Raw genomic sequence first — 12,843 nt, forward strand, 5'->3', positions numbered from 1 at the left:
TACGGTTAAACTAACTAGGGTTAGATTCTAACTAATAACTAGGGTTTAACTCAACTAGAGTTAGTAGGGGTCAGTTAAGGTTAGATTAGGGGGTCGGTTAGGTTTACTTAACTAGGGTTAAGAGTGTTTAACTAGGGGTACGGTTGGGGTAACTAAGGTAAATAGGCTTTAACTAAGAGTAATCATTGCTAACTAAGGTTGGTCAGTTATGGGCTGGTTAATTAGGGTCGGTTAGGGTAACTAACTAGGTATGGGTAAGGGTTAACTAGGGTCTACTAAGGTAGTTAAGTAGGGTTACCTAGCTAAGTTATTACTAACTATGGTTAGTTAGGGTAATTAATTACCTACGATTAATAATTAATAAATTAAGTTAACTACATAGGTTATACACTAACTAGGGTTAGTAGGGGGCGGTTTTAAGAGATGGGGCTTTACATTACACGCCACCCTAAAATCATTAATTACACTAATAACTAAAGGTTATTTCCTAAAACACTAATGTATATCTAAATTAACAATTACATTAATTAGAAACTAAGATTAGCCCCTACCTAATTAAGTATACACGATTTTATAAAACCTACCCTAAAGCACACCTTACCAAATTAATTACGCCTAATTAATGCTAATTCAAATAATGAAAGTAGTAAATAGGGCTTCCAATGATAGACCACGAATTTGGTATGAGTTACCTCCTCTCATTATTGCCTTAATTGCACTTGGGGAAAGCTCATCTTCACAAACCGTCCAACCCATTGGATTCACACGTTTTTCCAAATAGGCATTAAAAGCTATTGAATCCTTTTTGAAAACCTTCCCAAAATCACACTACACGTTTTTGGCTAGTCTTAAAAGAGGAAATAGCATTTAAATTCTTGCCAAAATCGAGTAAACATTTTGGAAACCTCCAAGCATTAAATCATCTTTTTGAAAACATTCCCCAAATATCTCTACACGTTTTTGGGTTAGCTTTAAATGCACATTTAGAATTTCAAATCTTTCCCCAAAAAGCGTGTAGACATAATTAGAAGGACCTTTGGAATTCCAAAGGTTTTCAAAAAATCGTGTAACCCTCTTTAAAAGGCCCTTTGGAATTCCAAAGGGTTTCCAACTTTGAAATTATAACTCATTTATGATTGAGTTGGAAAAGGTAATCTTCTTAAGTGCTATCCACGAATTGGGAGGAGGTATATTCATATCAAAAACGAGTTTCAAAACAATGACTCAATTGCTCTTCTAAATAAAATACAAAATTAAATTCATTAACTACATTAAGCTAACATTACTCTAACTAGATTAAAATATGCACAACTAACTCAAGGACACAAGAATAAAAAACGAATTGGAAATATTAACTATTGTAAATGCTACACTAGAAATGATATTAGCAATTTAATTCTACCAACTACAAAAACCAAAAATGCAAATCTTATTAACTACTATACGAAAATTAAGAACACTAAGTTAATGCTAAATTAACTACCACAAAAATTACAAATTATGCAACCTTGATGGACCTCTAATGGCTGCCCTACCTATGAGGAAGAAGAAGACACTCACAAAAAAAATGGAAAATCTAATTTTAAACTAAAAACACAATAATAATTACAAAGCTAAATTAAACTAAACTAACAAACGATTATGACAATCTAATTTAAACTAAAAACACGCAAACTAAACAACTAACATGCTGGAAATGAAACCATAACATAAAACGAATTCTATCAAATCACTACAATCGACTAACCTAAGAACAAAACAGAAATTCATACTAAACACAATATACGAATTAAAATCTATGAAAAACCTAAACAATAATTAACAAATTGAAATGAACACAACAAAGAAAAGAACTACAGGAAATGCTACAAACTGCTGGACGTTCTACCTAAAAATTAGAAAAACAACACTCGACTAGACACTTTCACGAAATCTAAAAACACATCAAACAACAAATGATCTAGACATTTTTCCTAAAATACTAAAATCGATTAAGCCAACATCTATTCGACTTAGAACAACTGAAAAACGCAGACATGCAGAAATCTCATTTCACATACATGCACACACCCGAAAAGACCTAAAAACTCCCAACGTTGGATTGAAAAACCTAAAAGTAAATGACCCAAACACCTAAACATCCTACGTGCTGGCTTTTGCACGAACAAAAGCTATACTAAGGCTGACAAAAATACAGAAAAACACCCACATATTACACACGCACATGATAGGTTTTAACTAGAAGCAATGGGTGAGAAGACCTACCTTTTGGGCGATCCGAAGAATGGGGGGATGAAGAAGAGCGGACTTTGCTTGGCTTCACACCGTTCAGGACCTCGTTGATGCTGGAAATACACCATGGTACCATGTCCTACAGCTGCAACACGTTGGAAATCCACCGAAGATGAAATGTGAATCGATTCTCGATCGGGGGGCGTAGAAGACCGGATGGAGGTAGAGCCGGCCCTTCTCGTTGGAGTGTTTCGCACTTCCACACGAGAATAGATGCTTCCCACCTCTGCTGCACCTGCAAAACACAGCAACAATGGAGATTAAACAACATGGAAGATAAAGAAATGAAAAGATTTGAAAGGGAGACAAGGTAGAAGGCTTGGATTTCAAGCTTTTCTTCATGTCTTCAATGGAGATGGAAGGAGGTGAAGGTTGAGAAGGGGCTGGAGCTAGAATCGTGCCCCTAGGGCACGAAAACCAAGGCAAAGACAAGGTGGAATGGGCGCCCCCTCTCCATTTTGACGATTTGGCTATTTTAGGTTTAATTTCAAAAACAGGTTTAAAATAAAAATATTTACTGGGCGCCTCTTTTTGCAAGGGGTTTTTAGAAAATATTTTTATAAAACTTAAGTGGGCTGGAGCTGGGTTAAATCCATGCAATTTGGTCCAGATCCAAAGTCCAAATAGGCATCTGGATCCAAATCTCTCAAATCGGATCCGATATTTGACCCGTTACACTGTAAATGCCATAATTCTTTCGTTTTAAGTCCGATTTTGATGAAATTCGAACCAGAGCTCCCTAACATCATTATGCACCTAAGTGTATGCTTTAAACCTATAGATGATGCATTTATGCAGTGAAATTGTATTAATAAAACATGATATTTATGCATCATCAGGAGGTCGACTCCGCCAGGCGGTCGACCCCGGTAGGTGGTCGACCCCCTGCCGTGTCCGGCCGGGGGTCGACTCCCTGCCGTGTCTGGCAGGGGGTCAACCCCTTTTGATGTCCGGCAGGGGGTCAACCCCCTGCCGTGTCCGGCCGGGGTCGACCCCCTGCCGTGTCCGGCAGGGGGTCAACCCCTTTTGATGTCCGACCGGGGGTCGACCCCCTGCCGTGTCCGATCGGGGGTCGACCCCCTGGTTTCTTGCTCTTCTTTTTCTTTTTTCAGAAATTAGGGTTTTTATTTTATTTTCATTGTTTAGTTTTCTTTGATTTTCATTGATTAGGATTTTTTATTTTGATTTTCATTTATTAGGCAATTGAATCAAATTTCTTAAAATAAGGCTATTTGTAGTTAATTTAATTAGGGTTTTTATTTGATTTTGTTTTATTAGGGCTTTGAATCAAAATTTAAAAATTAGGGCATTTTATAGTTAATTTGATTAGGGTTTTCTTGGATTTGATTAGAGCTTTTAGAACCATCAAACAAGCCTTAAGAACCATAAATAAGAGTCTAAATAGATGTTTTTATTTTATTTGAATAAATTACAAAAGCCTGTGCACTCTGTTTGCAAAAACTAGCTCAACTTTTAGATTATTACATTGTAGTGCCTGCTTATCCATGATAAAATTCAATAGCCACTTGGTGTATAGAATTACTCCTTTTCCTTCATTGTTAATATCCACTCTTACGTTCTTTTGTTATTGGAATAAGAGATAAATATTTTAACCTTTTTTTTCTAACCATATATGGCCAACCAATTAGTTTATAAACAGGCGTGTCCCTTTTATAAATCATTTGTTTAGAGTGAGTTTTTTTTCATGGTGACTTCATTTTAAAACATCATTTTTTTTTTGCAGATTTCTCAACAGAACTCGCTTGTGCCCCGCCACCCGTGGTAAGTAAGTGACAAAAACAATGCAAATCGGGTAAATACCCGTGGTGAGTAAGTGATGCAAGCGCATCACATGTTATTTAATTTATTGAATGTAACACTTTATTGTTCACACACTCACTTAGTTGTTGATATCTAGGACTGCTTTGTTGGAGTTCAGAGATCATGCTGAGCATGATTTTAATGTATGAATATGGAAGTGTTCTTATTTTTGGAGTACGGAGTCCATGCTATGCATGGTAGTAGTTAGTGGGATATTGAAGTGTGTTTGCTGCAGGTACATGTTTGACATTTGTTTGATATGAATTATTTTGATGTATTGCAATGTTTGATGTGATTGTATCCATGCTTACATGTAGTTACTTTCAATTTGATTATGTCTTCCATGTGAAATTGTATGTTGAAAGCATGCTTCAAATGAATGTATCGTGTCATGAATAGTTTGCACATGAAAATATTAAGTTATCAATGCATGCATCATAATTCTTGTGATTGTATGACATCATATATTGCATGATAAATTTGATATTTTCTTCATCATAGCATTCTGATGGTTCTCTTTTAACTGGTTAGGATACTATTCGTAACATCATACGACAGAATGACTGCAAACCGTGAATGGATGTACCGTAGGATAGTGGACAATGAGTTATCGCATGAATATATGGATGGTGTCGACAGTTTTATTGAATTTGCAACGGCAAGTGTCAGTACGGTAGATCCCATAGGTCGGATTAGGTGTCCCTGCAAGATTTGTAAGAATAATCGATTTGTAGAACCTCATGGCGTTAGACATCACCTATACAGAAAGGGTTTTGTGAGTGATTATCAGAACTGGACGTTTCATGGAGAAGAATTTAGAAACGATTTTGATGCACGGGTGAATGTGGTGCACGATAATCCATATACGAATTTGATATTTGATGCTGCAGGAACAGAACTGGGTTCTGCTATGAGTTCTAGTGATGTAAGAACTGTCGTAGATGAAGAATCACCAAACGATGCAGCTAGTAGATTTTATGATTTACTTAGAGATGCTGATGAGCCACTTTGGAACTGTTGTGAGAGTCACACTATCTTGTCTGCAGTTCTTCAACTAATGAATTTAAAGTCCGAGTATAATTTGAGTCAATCATGTTTTGACTGTTTGTGCATGATTGTGAAGAGTATGTTGCCTAAAGATGAGAAATTGCCACAAAATTTCTATCGTGCGAAAGTTATGGTCAACGCTCTAGGTATGGGTTACAAAAAGATTGATGCTTGTCCAAATCACTGCATGTTGTATTTCAAGGAGCAGGAAAATGATATATCATGCCCGTCATGTGGGCATCCTCGGTTCAAGCCAAAGACAAGAGGCAATGGTAGCACGAGATCAAAGGAAGTTTCATACAAGTCGCTCCGCTACTTTCCTATCACTCCTAGATTGCAGCGATTGTATATGTCTTCAAGGACAGCTAAACACATGAGATGGCATACAAATAAAGTTCGACACGATGAAAACAAGATCACGCATCCTGTTGACGCTAAAGCTTTGAAGCACTTTGATCGTACTCATCAGAACTTCGCAATGGAAGTGCGAAATGTTAGACTCGGTCTATGTACAGATGAATTTAATCCATTTGGGGGTAGATCAACTCCATACTCATGTTGGCCAGTATTTGTAACTCCATACAACCTTCCACCAAGCTTGTGTATGAAACGTCCAAATCTTTTCTTGTCTCTGTTGATCCCTGGTCCAACCTCACCTGGCCAAAATCTTGATGTATATCTAAGGCCATTGATTGATGAATTAAAAGTACTGTGAGATGACGGTGTTACCACGTATGATGCCCACAAAAAACAAAATTTCAACATGAAGGTCGTTGTTCTATGGACAATCAGTGACTTCCCTGCATATGGTATGTTATCTGGTCGGAGCACACATGGGAGGTTGGCTTGTCCGTACTGCATGGAGGATTCCAAAGCTTTTAGATTGAGGCATGGAAGGAAGCCTTGCTGGTTTGATTGCCATCGTCGATTTCTACCCAGCGATCATCCGTTCCGACGTCAAAAGAATGCATTTACAGCAGGCACAACTGAAACGGAAGGTCCATCCTCAAGATTGTCTGGCATAGAGATTCTAAGAAGATTGCGATACTTTCCAGATGTATTAACAGATGCCCGCAGTCGTACACCCTTCCGTGGATTTGGGAAGGATCACAATTGGACGAAAAAATCTATTTTTTGGGAACTACCGTATTGGCCGACCCTATTGATACGAAATAATTTGGATGTGATGCATGTAGAGAAAAATGTGTTTGATAATGTGTTCAATACAGTAATGAATATTAAAGGAAAAACGAAGGATAATCCGAAGGCCCATATGGATTTAAAATTAATATGTAAAAGACCAGAATTGGAACTCAAAGAGTATAATGGCAAAGTACTGAAACCAAAGGCGAAGTACGTGCTTGGACCTGATCAAATAAAACATGTATGTCAATGGTTGAGACAACTGAGATTTCCAAATGGATATGTCTCTAACATTGCTCGGGCTGTGAAGATTGACGATGGACAGTTATATGGGTTGAAGAGCCATGATTGTCATATCTTTATGCAACGATTGATACCCCTAGCATTCCATGATATGTTAGACAAACCTATATGGGGGGTATTGTCTGTGTTGAGCAGATTTTTCAGAACATTGTGCACATCGGAGGTCGTTGTATCAGATGTAAAGAATCTCGAGGACTCTGTCATCACCACTGTTTGTCTGTTAGAAAAGATATTTCCGCCAACATTTTTCGATGTTATGGAACATTTGATCATACATCTGCCATATGAACTAAGGGTTGGTGGCCCTGTGTAATATCGATGGATGTACCCATTTGAAAGGTATATGTTTTTTTATATTTGTCTCTTTAATGACAGATATTTAAAATTTGAAATGTATATTCTTGTCAGATGCATGTTCGACCTAAAAAAAAAGGTTCGTAATAAAGCAAGAGTAGAAGGCTCTATTTGTGAGGCGTACACTTTAGAAGAGATTTCAAATTTCTCATCTATGTACTTCGAACCTCATATTCCAACACGTTACACATGCCCGCCCCGTAACAATGATGGAGAACAAGTAACTGTAGCTGACAAGCTGTCGATATTTCAACCACTTGGGCATGCATTTGGTAGTTGCCGATCAAGGCTATTGACAGATCGAGAGCAAGATGCAGCACACATCTATATTCTTTTTAATTGCTCAGCGATCGACCCATACATCGAGTAAGTATATGTATATGCAACTCAATTATAAATCCTTTTATGTGCTATATGTGGATACATGACTCGGTAATATAAGTATTTGTGGTTTGCAGACAATTTGATCTGGAGTTGCAAAACGAAGTTTCACATCTCACTGATGCAGAAGTACAAAAAGAACGTGAAACTAAGTTTGTGGAGTGGTTGAAACAGTTGGTAAAGAAGCTAATATAAATTTTGTACTTATAAACAACACTAAGTTACTTAATTGATCGTGATCACAATCATTGTTTATGTTTGTGCGTAGGTTCGCAATGGTGATGTTAAAGATCAAGGAATATGTGATTTAGAAAATGGTCCGACAAAAGTTGTGCAATGCTACAACGGGTATATCGTAAATGGTTATCGATTCCATACAAAAGACTACGGTATAAACAAATCAACGATAAATAGTGGCGTGTGTGTCAAGGGTAGCAGCTACGGTGAAAATGAACATGATTACTACGGTGTTATAGAGGAAATAATGGAGTTGACTTACTTAGGCATGAATAACAAGGTTACGATATTCAAGTGTCATTGGTTTGATCCAACTGCAACAAGACTCGACAAAGCTTCAGGCATTGTGGAGGTGAATCATAAATCCAGGTTTGGAACATATGAACCATTCATATTAGCCTCGCAAGCTCAACAAGTTTATTATACTTCATATCCGAGTATAAAAAAGTCAGATAGAAATGAATGGTGGGCGGTTTGCAAGGTGAAATCCAAACTATACCCCGAGTATGATCAGTTATAGGAAGATGAGTTAGCTGAAGACAGTGATTACTATCAATCAGATGATGTATGTGACTTCGCTTATGGTCACGATGTTGCGCATGATATGCATGTCATATCTCCATTGGTCGATGAAACATTCATAGAGGAATGTGATCCAAATGATGTACCAAGTGGATGGGCAAACAATGAAGAAGAAGAAGAAAAAGAAGAAGAAGAAGAAAGTCAAACTAGTGACAAGGAAGAATTCTCAAGCTAGTGAGCAAAATCTTATACTACAAACCTCTATTTAAATGCATTGTAATACTTGATGTGAGTTGTATTGCAATACTTGGTGTGAATGATTAAAAATTTTATTTGAATGTATTGTAATACTTGATACGAATGATTCGAATGCATTGTAATACTTGATGTGAATGATTTCAATTATCTGAATGTATTATAATTTATGCAATTAACGAATGATTTGAATTAGTGCAATACTTGATGTCAATGATTTGAATTATTTGAATGCATTGCAATGCTTGATGTGAATGACTTGAATGCATTGTAATACTTGATGTGAATTATTTGAATGTATTGTATGACATATGTTATTTGTTAGAATATGGCTCGTGGATGTTATAGTGGTCGCTCATCCAGTAGTAGCCATGCTCAACCTTCATCTTCACGGGCTCCTGTGATAGGTATACCATATAACTAATTAGATGCTTGATTAGTTCAAATGCACATTCTGAGAATTTCTAATGTATTTTTTTACAGATGATGTTGCGCCTGTACACGACCCACCTACACCAGTTGATCACACAAGTCAACAGCCAACACAGGAAACAGGGTCTTCTTAGGCTGGCACAAGAAGACTCATTCGAATAGTGTATATCGATAATCGAACGTAAGTATTTTGTTTTCAATTATTGCATATCTTTTAAATATTTTATATTGATATTTATTGTGTAACAATTCATGTGCAGCACGAGGTTTGAGCCACAAGAAGTAGTACGGGAGATTAGGAATTCACTTCTTCAACATCTACCAGGACCAGTTGCTCAATGGAAAGAGTACCCAAAGGAGGTGTTAGACAGATTGTGGTCCTCATTCATGGTATACAGTTGTTCTTCATAGTTAATGTGTTTCATATTTAATTTATTTAAGCAATGTCTACTAACTTTCTGAAAATATTTGTAGGCTTCGAATCGCTTCGCAACTACGGTGGAAGAAAATGATGCAAGGAAGGTGTGGCAGAAGGTGGCTGCCAATCGATTTGCAGACATGCTGCACACTATGAAGACTGCAACAAAAAAAGCATCTGGCGTAGTAGATGATCCATTACTGTGGAAGGGTCATGGTCCTATTACTATCAGGAGAGATTACTGGGATGAAATGTGCGATAAGTGGGCGGGAGATGCATTTAGAAATCGCTCTGCGAAGGCTTCACAAAATCGATCGAAGATGCCCGAAGCCCATCTACACACAGGTGGATCTAAGACATTTTGGAGCCACCTAAAGAAAATGGTAACTCATCAATATATAATATTAATTTTATAAGTATTGTTGCAACTTGTGTACTAAATCTTTTGTCATTTAACTTCGCAGGAAGCAGAAAAAGGAGGCAGTGTACCATATAAGGATGTGTTTGTAGAAACACATAAACGGAAGACCACGGGAGTCTTCGTATCAGAGAAGGCGAGAACGACAATGGTATGTATTAATTCTATTAATAATCATTGCAATATATATGCAAGTTATCATAATGTTATCATTAATTATTAATGAATACTTTAAACATTATTTTGTAGGAGGCATATGAGCAACAGATGGTAGAGCGATATGGCGAAGACGCTACTCAGCATCCATCATTTGATCCTACAGCATGGGTGACTGCAGCAGGTGAACCCAAAAATGGTCGTGTGTTCGGGTTTGGGAGTAATATAAATACTTCACCAGTTATTGGTTCTTCCAGTTACGGCTCACCGACTTCTTGCGCCGACATAAGCTCCAAGCAGCCGACTATTCTTTCCGATGATGATGTACACGAGATCATTAATGAATCACTGAATAACTACTTCCAATACACCGTCGCCCCCTTTCTCTAAAATGAGATCAAGGCCGCTGTTCAGGATAAGGGATCTTCGATTCCATGTCCCTCTCAGGTATAATCACATATATAGTTTTTTTGACTGTCTTAAAGCACATCTGAGCATGGTAGAATCACATATAGAGTTTTTCTAGATGCCTTAGAACACATATGAACATGCTATAATCACATATTCAATTTTTTTACTGCCTTAGCACACATATGAGCATGATAGAATCACATATAAAGTTATTTTGCCTGCCTTAGAGCACGTATGAGCATGCTATATTCAGTTTTTTGACTGCCTAAGAACACATATGAGCATATTATAATCACATATTCAGTTTTTTGACTGCCTTAGCACACATATGAGCATGCTATAATAACATATAGAGTTTTTTTACTGCCTTAGAACACATATGAACATGCTATATATCATTTATGATAGAATCACATATAAAATTTTTGGCTTTGCCTGCCTTAGAGCACATATGAGCATGCTATATTCACATATTCAATTTTTTTACTGCCTTAGCACACATACGAGCATGATCGAATCACATATATAGTTTTTTGCCTGCCTTAAAGCACATCTGAGCATGGTAGAATCACATATAGAGTTTTTTTAGATGCCTTAGAACACATATGAACATGCTATAATCACATATTCAATTTTTTGACTGCCTTAGCACACATATGAGCATGATAGAATCACATATAGAGTTTTTTTATTGCCTTAGATCACATATGAGCACATGATAGAATCACATATAGTGTGTAATTTATTTCATTATATTTTGTTTATCAATACTGACTGTTCTTTTCTTGTGTAGGCTGCTAGAGATAATCAAGGTAGTGGAGCTGAAGGGACAGATAAAGACAATGAACAAGAAGACGCACAAAATCTTGGAGATGATTAGAGGACTGTGTTGAAGAAGTTCTATTTTTTTATTTTTCCTAATTGTAATTGTTGAATTGTAAATAATTAAACTTTTTAATTTTAAGGTGGAACGATTAATTGTTGTAGATACTTGTTATATGAATTTTTTTTGTGGTTTGTTTTTTATTTACAGGAAATATAAATTGTACAGGAAATAGAAATTGTACAGTTCTCGGTAATTAATTTTCAAATAAATTTTTTTTAATTTTTTTTCGTGTTTGCGACGGATTAGCGACGGAACCATCCGTCGCTATTCATATTAATCTAGCGACGGCGTAGCGACGGAATTAAATCCGTCGTCAAGCCGTGGTCGCCGTTTAGTACCGGCGGATTGGCGACAGAATATAGCGCTCGTTATTCCGTCGCAATTAGCGACGGACCTGGCGACGGAATAATTCCGTCGCCAGTTAGCGTCGAAATATTCGCGACGTAAGCATACTGTCGCCTCGTTGTCGCTAACCATGTTAGCGACGGAATGTGGTCGTCGCTAATCTACTGCTTTGTTGTAGTGTATGGTTATAAAGAAAGGTCTTAGGTTAATGGGTAGGTTGGTCATTCCTTGTAGTGGCATGAGTTCAAATCCCATTGTCTTTCCTTCTTTCAAAAAGACTTTTGACATGATTTTCAAAGACTTAAAAAAAATTAAAGGTGTTCAAGCTTGAACAGCCAAAATTTCTTATCCAGCCAGCCCTAGCTCGGCTCAAACCCGGCATCCCTACATAAAACCAAAGACACGTCTCATTCACACAGTATCATTTGGTATGATAGGCGCCGAAAGATATGGGTTGTTGATGGAAGACAGTGGCGTGACGCTTCTTTTTTGCTATCAACAAGACAGAGTTATCAGATGGGACAACCCCTGTAAGGTCGACAAGGCCAATCACAACGTTGGCCATCCAAAGTTGCACGCTTTATTAAAGTAACCTTCATACATTTGAGCACGTGCCAAGAATGGTCTTTCTTAAAGCCACGGCTTCTTTGAACTTGTAAAAAATAAGCTCAACAAAATTAATACAAAAATACTATTAAGATCGGCTTGCTTTTTGCACAGGCTTGTTAAGTCATAATAAACATATTTTTAATATATTTTAAGAAATTCTTTTTTTTTTTTTGAAAGGCAAGCCGGGGTTAGGCAGACCCCCACCAGTTATTTAACGTACCACCACTGGGTTTTGAACCTGAATGGTCCCACCACAAGAATTTAGAATAATAAATCATTACCTGTCAATCATGACACGTGTGAAAACTATTAAAATAATTTAGAATAACACTTTTTGGTATTTTTTATATTTATTAAAAAATACATTCAGGCCTTCAGCTTATCAAAATTATAGGCCGATAAGCTATCGATACTGATAACATTGGTTTGGCTTGGAGGGCAATAGGTTTAGAATTCAAAACCTGTTGTTTCCATCTTTGAAATCGTACATTTTTTTTCTATAAAATGAGTCAACTTCAACTTGAGCTTGGCTCAATAGACTTAGAGTCCAAATTCCATTTATTTTCATGTGTAAGTCCAAATAAGCAAGTGGTTCTCATCCCCAAACTTGGAAGTGGTCTGCCTACGGGAGTAGCGATATAAACGGGTCGGACTCTGGTCAGATATAGTTAGATGTAGGTGGGATGGAACTTGGACTCAAATGAACAAAGCTTGTACTGAATCCAGATCCAACTAGTGTACACACCTTAATCGGATGTACATTTACTTGAAAACGGTTCAGATCCTGTTGGACTTTGAGTTGGATTCAAATGT

The sequence above is a fragment of the Nuphar pumila genome, chromosome 5 (assembly GCF_984573655.1).
Source record: "Nuphar pumila chromosome 5, dmNupPumi1.hap1.1, whole genome shotgun sequence".
Classification (NCBI taxonomy): domain Eukaryota; kingdom Viridiplantae; phylum Streptophyta; class Magnoliopsida; order Nymphaeales; family Nymphaeaceae; genus Nuphar; species Nuphar pumila.